Consider the following 10906-nt stretch of genomic DNA (forward strand, 5'->3'; position numbering starts at 1 on the left):
TTTACTTTTTTGACCACAAGCCTCAGTAAGAAACATGGTTCACATTGCAACCCAGGACACACACATACATACACACACATGTATTAGCGAAGCTCTTTGTGCCATGCAGTCTGATATTGCTGGATCTCCTCTGTGCAGTTCTGTTCTACCTATTCTATTTTTTTCTTAATGCTGGTTTCAGATCATAAAATTGATTTCTTGAACCACTAATGGTTATGACCTGTAGTCCAAAAACCCTGACCTAAACTGACCTAGTATAGCATCACCCACCTTGATCTCATATTTACAAGATCATAGTTCTTCAGGAAGCCCCAAGTCAAGCTGGTGCCTAAGCCAAACCTAGGGGCTCCAGCTACAACCAGATGAGCTTCATAATGCAGTGAATAAACTGACTTGCTCTCTGTGCCATTTCCTATATAAAGAAAGGTAGCTTAGAAGGGAAAGAAGTTAATTTATATGTGCCAACCCTGTGCCAGGTGGGCATGCGAGGTCTTTATATGAATGGCCTCCCTTAATCCCCTCAACAACCACCTATGTAAGCATCATCCCCACTCTACAGATGAAAAAATGGATGAGTACAGATGTAAAGGAGCATGCCCAAAGCCACACAGCTAGTAAGGAACAAAGTAGATTTCCAGCAGGGCTGTCCAACTCCATAGAGCCCACCACTCTCATCTTCCTGACTGTTGTACCAACTATGTAGGAAACAGTGCTTTCCTCTTTACTCTCCTGTCCACATTCAGCATTTCACTCCAGATCTGGTTTTCTAGTCACTTCCTCCAGGAAGGTCCCTCCAAGCCATGCTTGTCAGCCTCTAGACTTGCAGGTAGCACTGTATTTTCTCCATGAGGTTTTGCAGTGCTTGGTCATTGTGTGTGCAGCTTGTGCACAGTATCAAGTGCACATGAGTATGTGTGTGAGTGTATATTCTATTGCTCTTCTGCTGCCAAAATCACACGCCAGCTTTCAGTAAATAGGCACCTGCAGTTCTTGGGGCTGTACATCAGGTTCCACGATTCCCTTTTCCGGTGCCTCATCTGACCCAGCCACTAAAGAATGACTAGCTAGAGCATGTTCAGCTATTTTTAGTTCCCTCAGTCACTGACCTAGACTGTTGGCTGAGGAGGCAGAAGGAACTGGGAAGGAAGATATGTATCAGCCTCATCCAAACCGCTTTTCAGGCAGCTGACTGCCAGGCGCTTTGGGGCAAGGGCTGAAAATTAGAAATCACATAGGCAGAGCTTTCCAGATGGGGAAATAAAGAGCAAACGGCTACCCCGACCAGCAATGGAGCTTGCCACCTTGGTCATCAAAGGCTGTGGGAGAGAAGAGAGCAGAGAACATAAAGAAGGAGGTAGGGGACACCTGGACAAGTCTGCAGCCAACTCTTAAGAGCAAAACCACTTATAAGGCACAAAAAGAACCAGAGACTGCCTCCCCTCCTTGACCTTCCTATTTGAACTTTGCTCAAAAGTTTTCTGGTGTACGTACATAGTACCACGGGAAACTGGGAGGAACTTACTTAGGCCATGCGCTAGAAGTATCCAATACTCACAGCCTGGGAAAGGAGGCAGCCTAATAGACATAAGACAAATTCCTTTAGCTGGAAAGTGTTGGAAGACTCGAAGTCATAACTGCCCAGGTGCCAATTCAGCATTTATCCTGACCCAATCTAACTTTTAAAGATTTTCTTGTATTGATTGACTTAAATATATATAGAAAAATTGTAGTTATGTAGAGATAAATGGAATATATTTGGATATGTGGAATATCTAGAGAGATGTATGAAGAGATTACCTAACAGTTTCCCTCTGAGACTCACAGCAGAAAAAACTATCTTTCAGTTCCTCTGTTTGTAGGAATTCACACCTTTGCTTAAAGCAACTCTAGCCAAAAAGAACAAATCATGAGTTTTCAAACAATATTTTGTTTCAATTTAAGAAGACTAAAAGGAACTAGTTTCTCTGGCTTTCTCTGTTTTTCAGAGTAATGTTGTTGCAGGTAGTTAGTCGGTCATGAGTGGGGCAGAAAAGGGCTCTTCCCCACCCACTAGGAATGATGGGTGATGGTTCGGAAGTTATCACATTGCCTCTCTAAAAGTAATAAATTGGCAGCCAGACCAAGGAGAGGCCATTTCCTGATGGTCCACACCTGTTGCACTAAAATGTTAATTGAATGCAGATGCCAGGGAGGCACAACTTCCCGGGCATGTGCCTTAAGAGACAAAATGGCAGAGTATGACCTTCTGGGTACACTCCATCTGAAAAGGGAAGAAAGTCTCAGATGGACGTGACTACAACTTCCTAAACACACTGCGCATGCTCACTTCCCAAGGGTAAGGAGGGCACTGCACATGCGGGAAGCCCACCCTAAGGGAAGAATTACGGGAAAGGGGCCAGCCTATAAAGTCCTAGGATCAAGGTTAAACACTGCACTTGACCTTCATGTGCCCATTTGCATTTCTTCCTCTCTTTCCTGTTCTAAAGGCTGTTTAAATAAACTTCCACTCCTGCTCTGAAACTTGCCTTGGTCTCTTTTTCTGCCTTATACCCCTCAGTTTAATTCTTTCTTCTGAGGAGGCAAGAATTGGGGTTGCTGCAGACCCATACGGATTCGCTGCCAGTAACTCAGGTATCTTCCACTGGTAACATATTTGGTGCTGTGAGACTCAGATATTTGCCACCCTAACAAGATGAGAGAAAATTTTTTCCCCTTTCATCGCATCTATTTTGCTAAGTAAACTGTTTCTTTTGTCTTGGAGACCTTCCTGCAATCTAGAGTGTGTCGATTGTCTCCCTGTTTTTTAATATGTTCCTTGGACCTCTTATATTTTCTGTAAATGATAGTTAAATTTAGGAACTTGGTCAAATTCACCAAAAATATTAAATTTTTGGTGATGCCTTTTTATTGGAGCATTTGTGTACTTCCACCAAGAGGTGCATGATGTCTGGCTATTTTTGTAATGGTAGCAGACATTTATGATCTTTGCCTAGATCATTAATAGTGTTGGGGTTTTAAAATGATGATATTTGAATTCCATTATTCCTCTATATTATCAGGGATACATCCATAAAAGAAACATTCTTTCATCAATGATATGATTTCCTCTAGGTATATATCATATAGGAAAAGCACAGTAAATATCTGACTCTTTGCATTTACTGGTTTTCAGAACAATGAGCTGGTGTGTTTCTTCTTCTTTCTTTGTTTTAGTATCATCATAATGAACTCAAAGATAGTTAGCAGATGCTGTTGATGTCCAACCCCATATCCCCTGGGCTCACCTCAGATTTCACCTGCATTTGTGCTGGACAGTAACAATGCATACTGACAGCTTCTCATATCACCCTCCTTTTGCTTCTTTGAGAGCTTTCTCCAAAGCTACAGGAACTTGCTGAGCCCACCTATGGGCAGCCCAGAAATGACAGAGATTCAATGCCTCAAAAGACAACTTTAACCATGAGGGGTGGCTTCACCTTCCCTTGGCAGGACAATTTTTAGAGACACGCTACATCATCTAGGAGAGGGCTCTCAAGTCACATGCACATTGTGCCGTTCTTCCTTCCCTGTCTCACTTTCCTCGCTGTCTAACTTGTGTTGTTTCTTGGGATCGCCTTTCAAGTAAACCACTGGCATTCAGTTCATTGTCTCATGGTCTTCTTTTGGGATGCACCTGAATTAAGATAAATTTAACTATGTTTGATGACTTTTGATCTACTGCAATTATTACCCTTATCAACTCAAATCATCCCACCTTTGGTCAGTTGGAGTGTATTCAACTGGCTTCTGAGTCCTTTTAACATGACAGTGCTTGGTTTTGATACTTTTCTTTTTTCTGGTATTACAAGAATTTTCACTCTCATTTTGTATATTTCCTTCCTCAAACCTGCAATCAACCATTTCTCCAAAAAACCCTTTGTTTTTGTTTCTGTTTTGAGGCAGAGTCTCGCTCTGTAGCCAAGACTGGAGTGCAGTGACACAATCTCGGCTCACTGCAATCTCCGCCTCCCGGGTTCAAACGATTCTCCTGCCTTAGCCTTTCGAGTAGCTAGGACTACAGTTGCGCACCACCATGCCTGGCTAATTTTTGTATTTTTAGTAGAGACGGGGTTTCACCATATTGGCCAGGCTGGTCTCCAACTCCTGACCTCGTGATCCGCCCCGCCTCGGCCTCCCAAAGTGCTGGGATTACAAGTGTGAGCCACTGCACCCAGCTTGTTTTTATTTCTTGATGTAGGAAATACTATTTAGAGACCACAATCTTGGCAGTAGGGATGCTTATTGCTACTGGATTGACGAATGTTTCTATGTCTTTTCAGTAGACAAATTAAGAAAACTTTCCTGTTTCTTTGCGTGTCTTACAACTTTTTGTTGAAAAAATAGGCATTGTAAAAAATATAATGTGGCAAATATGAAAAGCAGATTCCCCACATCAACCATTTCTCCTTCTTGAGACGGGGTCTCACTCTGTCACTAGACTGGAGTACAGTGGTGCGATCTGGGATCACTGCAACCTCCACCTCCGGGGTTCAAGTGATTCTCCTGCCTCAGCCTCCCTAGTAGCTGGGACCACAGGTGTATGCCACCACGTCCAGCTAATTTTTTTTTTTTTTTTGTATTTTTAGTAGAGATGGGGTTTCACTATGTTGGCCAAGATGGTCCCTATCTCCCAACCTCATGATCTGCCTGCCTCGGCCTCCCAAAGTGCTGGAATTACAGGCATGAGCCACCAAGCCCAGTCCATGCATTTTTCTTTTATTGCTGTTTATTGTTATTGCTGCTGCTGTGTGCTTATTTAGTGACTTTTCTGGACTAATTCTGTAAAATCTGTATTCTTTGTCATGTGTGGACCCTGAAGTCTCTGCTTGTTTCACTTAGTGGTCAACTAATGACTGGACAGAGATTTATTCATGCCTGAGCCAATCAACCCCTTAACCTCTGCTGAGAACTCTGTGTGTCTGAGCACAGCTTCAGTGCTCCAGAGGACATTTTGCAACATTGCCTTTGCCTTCATTCCTGCCCATGCAAAGCCTCGGGGTCCACAGAGCCTTCTCTTTCTTTCCTGGATTTATGCACAGCCCTGCACAAGCATGTGGCCTTCTAGATTCCATGGAATATGTTGAAGTTTTTCAAAGCTCTATTTCGTTTTCAAAGCCACATTCCCTAGTTTTTCCTTTTTTTAGTCAGCCTGTTCTTAGTTCCAACTGGTACTGCTGCCCCGGGCAGCTGCATTGTTCAACAATTGTTGTTGATCGTTTTTTAACAAATTTCCTGAGGGCAAGGTTGTTCACACAGCGTGAGCTCTGTGTCAGGTCACAGAAGGAATGCTCTGAGAGTGAATCTGTCCAGAGAGTTTTCAGATGGGCCAAATAGTGGCAACTCTCCAGGAATGAGCTTTTTGGGAGCCCCAAACATGTTCTGCCTCCTCCAGCGCCTACCAAGCTGCTAGTTTTCATAGCTATTATAGTTGTGAGGCTGTTACATGGTAACCCTGGGGTAGGTGTTAGACGAATGAGATTATGGCAAATCAAAACATAAAGCTTAGGGCCAGGCATGGTGGTTCATGCCTGTAATCCTAACACTTTGGGAGGCTAAGGTGGGAAAATCACTTGAGCTCAGGAGTTCAAGACTAGCCTGGGCAACAGAGCAAGACCTCATCTCTACTAAAAATAAAATTAAAATTAAAAATAATTTAACTAGGCATAGTGGCACTTGCCTGTAAGTCCCAGCTACTCTGGAGGCTGAGGTGGGAGGAGCACTTGAGCCTGGGAGATTGAGGCTGCAGTATGCTGTGAACACAACTCTGTCCAGCCTGGGGGACAGAGTGAGATCCTCTCAAAAAAAAATAAAATAAAACAAAGCTTGCTGTTCAGACATATTTATTGAATGAAACCCCTCAAATTGTTGCATGCTTTCAATTTCCAGAATTCTGAAAACATTTATTTTTGGCGATTTTTGCCATTGTTCTCAATCCTTTTATGGAGGTGAAGAATCTTGAAGGGCTCTACTTCACCATTCCAGAAATTGGGATTCTGAACATTTTTTAAATGAAAAAATATATCAAATTAATATTAATACCCAAAATGCTGGATTTTTACTTAAGCTCATTGATAGCTACCTCATTGATTTCACTTAATTTCCTTTCTCCCTTGTCAAAAATCCTGTTCTCAGTAATACCATCAAAATTGTTATTTAGCGACCAGGCACAGTGGCTCATGCCTGTAATCCCAGCAATTTGGGAGGCCGAGGCAGGAGGATGCTTGAGCTCATGAGTTTGAGACCAGCCTGGGCAACATGGTGAGATCCTCTCTCTACAAAAAAGTACAAAAATTAGCCCAGTGTGGTAGTGTGTGCCTGTAGTCCCAGGTACTTGGGAGGCTCAGGTGGGAGGATCGCTTGAGCCTGGGAGGCAGAGGCTGTAGTGAGCAAAGATGATGCCACTGTACTCCAGTCTGGGCAACAGAGCGAGACCCTGTCTCAAAAAAACAAAAGAAAAAGTATATATATACACATAAATTTTGTTTTACTCTTCCATACATAAAAAACAGACTTAGAATAACAATACCAATATTGCTGCCAATGATATAATCATTGAAAATACAATATTTTACACTTCCTTTTATCCTTAGAGTTTATCTCACTGGGAATATACAGTCAAAGTACTGTGGTATGAAAAACCATTCAAAAGGTCAACAAATCCAGGAGTTTTTTGTTTGTTTGTTTGTTTGTTTGTTTGTTTAATTAATAAGATAGGCCACTAGCTGGACAGAAGAAAAGAGAGAAAATCCAAATAAACACAATTAGAAATGATGACGAGAATGTTACTACTGACCCCACAGAAATAAAACAACCATCAGAAACTATTATGAACAACTCTATGCAGAAGAGATGGATAAATTCCTAAGCACATACACCCTCCAAAGACCGAGCCAGGAAGAAATTGATGCCCTAAACAGACCAATAACAAGCTCTGAAACTGAATCAGTAATAGCCTACTACCAAAAAAAAAAAGGCCAGGACCTGACGGATTCACAGCTGAATTATACCAGATGTACAAAGAAGAGCTGGTACCTTTCCTACAGAAACTATCCCCAAAAATTTAGGAGTGGGACTCCTCCCCAACTCATTCTATGAAGCCAGTGTCATCTTTATACCAAAACCTGGCAGAGACACTACAAAAAAAATAAAACTTCAGGCCAGTATCCTTGAATTTCAATTTAAAAATTCTCAACAAAATATTTGCAAACTGAATCCAGCAGCACATCTAAAAGCTAATGCACCATGATCAAGTAGGCCCCAGGATGTAAGATTGGTTCAACATACACAAATCAATAAATGTGAGTCATGAGATAAACAGAACTAAAGGCAAAAACCAAATAATTATCTCAATAGACACAGAAAAACTTTCAATAAAATTCAACACCCCTTTATATTTTAAACTAGGTATCGAAGGAACATACCTCAAAATAATAAGAGCCATCTATGACAAACCCACAGCCAACATTATACTGAATGGGCAAAAGCTGGAAGCATTCCCCTTGAAAACCTGCACAAGATAAGGATGCCCTCTCTCATCACTTTTATTCAACGTAGTATTGGAAGTCCCAGCCAGAGCAAACAGGCAAAAGAAAGAAAGAAAGGGCATCCAAATAGGAAGACAGGAAATCAAACTATCTCTGTTTGCAAATGACAAGATGCTGTATCAGATAACTCCGGGCCGGGTGTGGTGGCTCACGCCTGTAATCCCAGCACTTTGGGAGGCTGAGGCAGGTGGATTACCTGAGGTCAGAAGTTTGAGACCAGCCTGGCCAACATGGTGAAACCCCATCTCTACAAAAAATACCAAAAAAAATAGCCTGGCGTGGTAGTGGGCACCTGTAATCTCAGCTACTTGGGATGCTGAGGCAGGAGAATCGCTTGAACCTAAGAGGCGGGGGTTGCAGTGAGCTGAGATCGCACCATTGCACTGCAGCCTGGGGAACAGGGCGAGGCTCTGTCTCAAAAAAGAAAAAAGAAAACCGCATAGTCTCAGCCCAAAAGGTCCTCTAGCTGATAAACAACTTCAGCAAAGTTACAGGATACAAAATCAATGTACAAAAATCGCTAGCATTTCTATACACCATCAACAGCCAAACCGAGAGCCAAATCAGAAAGGCAATCCCATTCATAACTGCCACAAAAAGTGTAAATACCTAGGAATACAGCTAACCAGGGAAATGAAAGATTTCTACAATGAGAATTACAAAAGACTGCTCCAAGAAATCAGAGAAGATACAAACAAATGGAAAAACATCCCAGGCTCACAGGTAGGAAGACTCAAAATCATTAAAATGACTACACTGTCCAAAGCAATGTATAGATTCAATGCTGTTCCTGTCAAACCACCACCAACGTTCTTTACAGAACTATTAATAGAAAAAACTATTTCTATTTCTAAAACTAAAATTCATATGCAATCAAAAAAGAGCCCAAATAGCCAAGGCAATCCTAAGCAATAAGAACAAAGTTAGAGACATCACATTACCTGACTTCAAACTATACTAGAAGACTACAGTAACCAAAACAGCATGATACTGATATAAAAACAGGCACATACACCAATGAAACAGAACAGAGAGCCCAGAAATAAGGCCACACATCTACAACCATCTGATCTTTGACAAAGCTGACAAAAACAAGCAACGGGGAACAGACTCCCTATTCAATAAATGGTGCTGGGATAACTGGCTAACCATATACAGAAGACTGAAGCTGGACTCCTTCCTTATACCACACACAAAAATCAACTAAGATAGATTAAAGACTTAAATGTAAAACCCGAAACTATAAAAACCCTGGAAGACAACCTAGGCAATAACATCCTGGACATTGAAATGGGCAAAGATTTCATGATAAAGACACCAAAAGCAATCACAACAAAAGCAAACATTGACAAGTGAGATCTAATTAAACTTACAAGTTTCTGTACAGCAAAATAAATTATCAAGAGTGAACAGACAACCTACAGAATGGGAGAAAATATTTGCAAACTATGCATCTGGCAAAGGTCTAATATCCCTCATCCATAAGGAACTTAAATTTACAAGAGAAAAACAGCCCCATTAAAAAGTGGGCAAAGGACATGAACAGACACTTCTCAAAAGAAGGCATACATGTGGCCAACAGGCATATGAAATAAAGCGTAACATCACTGATCATTAGAGAAGTGCAAATTAAAACCACAATTAGATACCATCTCACACCAGTCAAAATGGCTATTGTTTAAAAAGTTAAAAAAACAACAGATGCTGGTGAGGTTGTGGAGAAAAGGGAACACTTACACACTGTTGATGGGAATGTAAATTAATTCAACCATTGTGGGAAGCAGTACGGTAATTCCTCAAAGAGCTAAAAGGAAAACTACCATTCAACACAGCAATCCCATTACTGGGTATATACCCAGAAGAATAGAAATCATGTACGTGAATGTCCATTACAGCACTATTCACAATAGCAAAGGCATGGAATCAACCTAAATGCCCATCAATGACAGATTGGATGAAGAAAATGTGGTACACATACACCATGGAATACTATGCAGCCATAAAAAAGAACAAGATTATGTCTTTTGCAGGAACGTGGATGAGTCTGGAGGCTATTACTCTTAGCAAACTAATGCAGGAACAGAAAACCAAATACCACATGTTCTCACTTATAAGTGGGAGCTACATAAGAACTTATGAACACAAAGAAGGAAACAACAGACACTGGGGTCTACTTGATGGGGGAGGTGGGGGAGGGAGAGGAGCAGAAAAGATAACTTGGACACTGGGCTTAATATCTGGATGATGCAGTAATATGTATAACAAACTCCCATGACATATGTTTACCACTGTAACAAACCTTCATACGTACCCCCAAACCTAAAAGTTAATAAAAATTAAAACTAAAAAAAAAGAAAAAAGAAAAAAAATCTTTCTCTATGTGGGTTTGCCTCTATGTTGATAGGCAGTGAGGTTTAATTTCATTTTTGTTTTTTAGGAGTTGATTTTTTAAATTTTATTTTGGTGTTTTGTTTTTTGTTTGTTTGTTTGTTTTCAAGACAGAGTCTTGCTCTGCAGCCCAGGCTGAAGTGCAGTGGCGAGATCTCGGCTCACTGTAGCCTCCGCCTCCTGGGTTCAAGTGATTCTCCTACCTCAGCCTCCCAAGTAGCTAGGACTACAGGCACCTGCCACCACACCTGGCTAATTTTTGTATTTTTAAGTAGAGATGGGGTTTCACCATGCTGGCTAGGCTCATCTCAAACCCCTGGTCTCAAGTAATCAACCCACCTCAGACTCCCAAAGTGCTGGGATTCTAGGCATGAGCCACTGTGCCCAACCCTACTTTTGTTTTATAAATAGATAAAATATATACATAGTTCCAAAGTCAAATCTATAAAACAAGGTATACTCAAATAATTTTAACTACTATCCCTATTCCCTTTACCCATTTCCTCCTCTTCCAAGCATAAACATTTTTTAAGTGTAATTGTTTAGTCCTGCATTGCTATATCATTAATATAAGCAAATATGTTTATGGGTATATCTTTTGGTATTTAGAAAGGTTTCTATTTGTGTTCTAGCCATTACCTTTATACTAATACCTTTACTTAATACGTTTAGAGCTCTGATTTTTTACTGTTGTCTATTCGTTTCTACCATGAGCATTCCCCAGCATCCAATTTGAAGTAATGTTTTATTCCCAGTTAATATCTATTATGAACTTAATTTGTTTTTCATATACTCAATCTATTCTTCCCTCAGGTTTTGATAGTTGCATTATACTACCAGAACACACAGCCATCGTGCACCGTACTTACACATTGAACTTTACAATCTTCACTTAGATTTTATTCTATAGACTAATAGACATTTAATGCTCACCA

This window comes from Mandrillus leucophaeus, unplaced genomic scaffold, assembly GCF_000951045.1.
Source record: "Mandrillus leucophaeus isolate KB7577 unplaced genomic scaffold, Mleu.le_1.0 Scaffold298, whole genome shotgun sequence".
NCBI lineage: Eukaryota > Metazoa > Chordata > Mammalia > Primates > Cercopithecidae > Mandrillus > Mandrillus leucophaeus.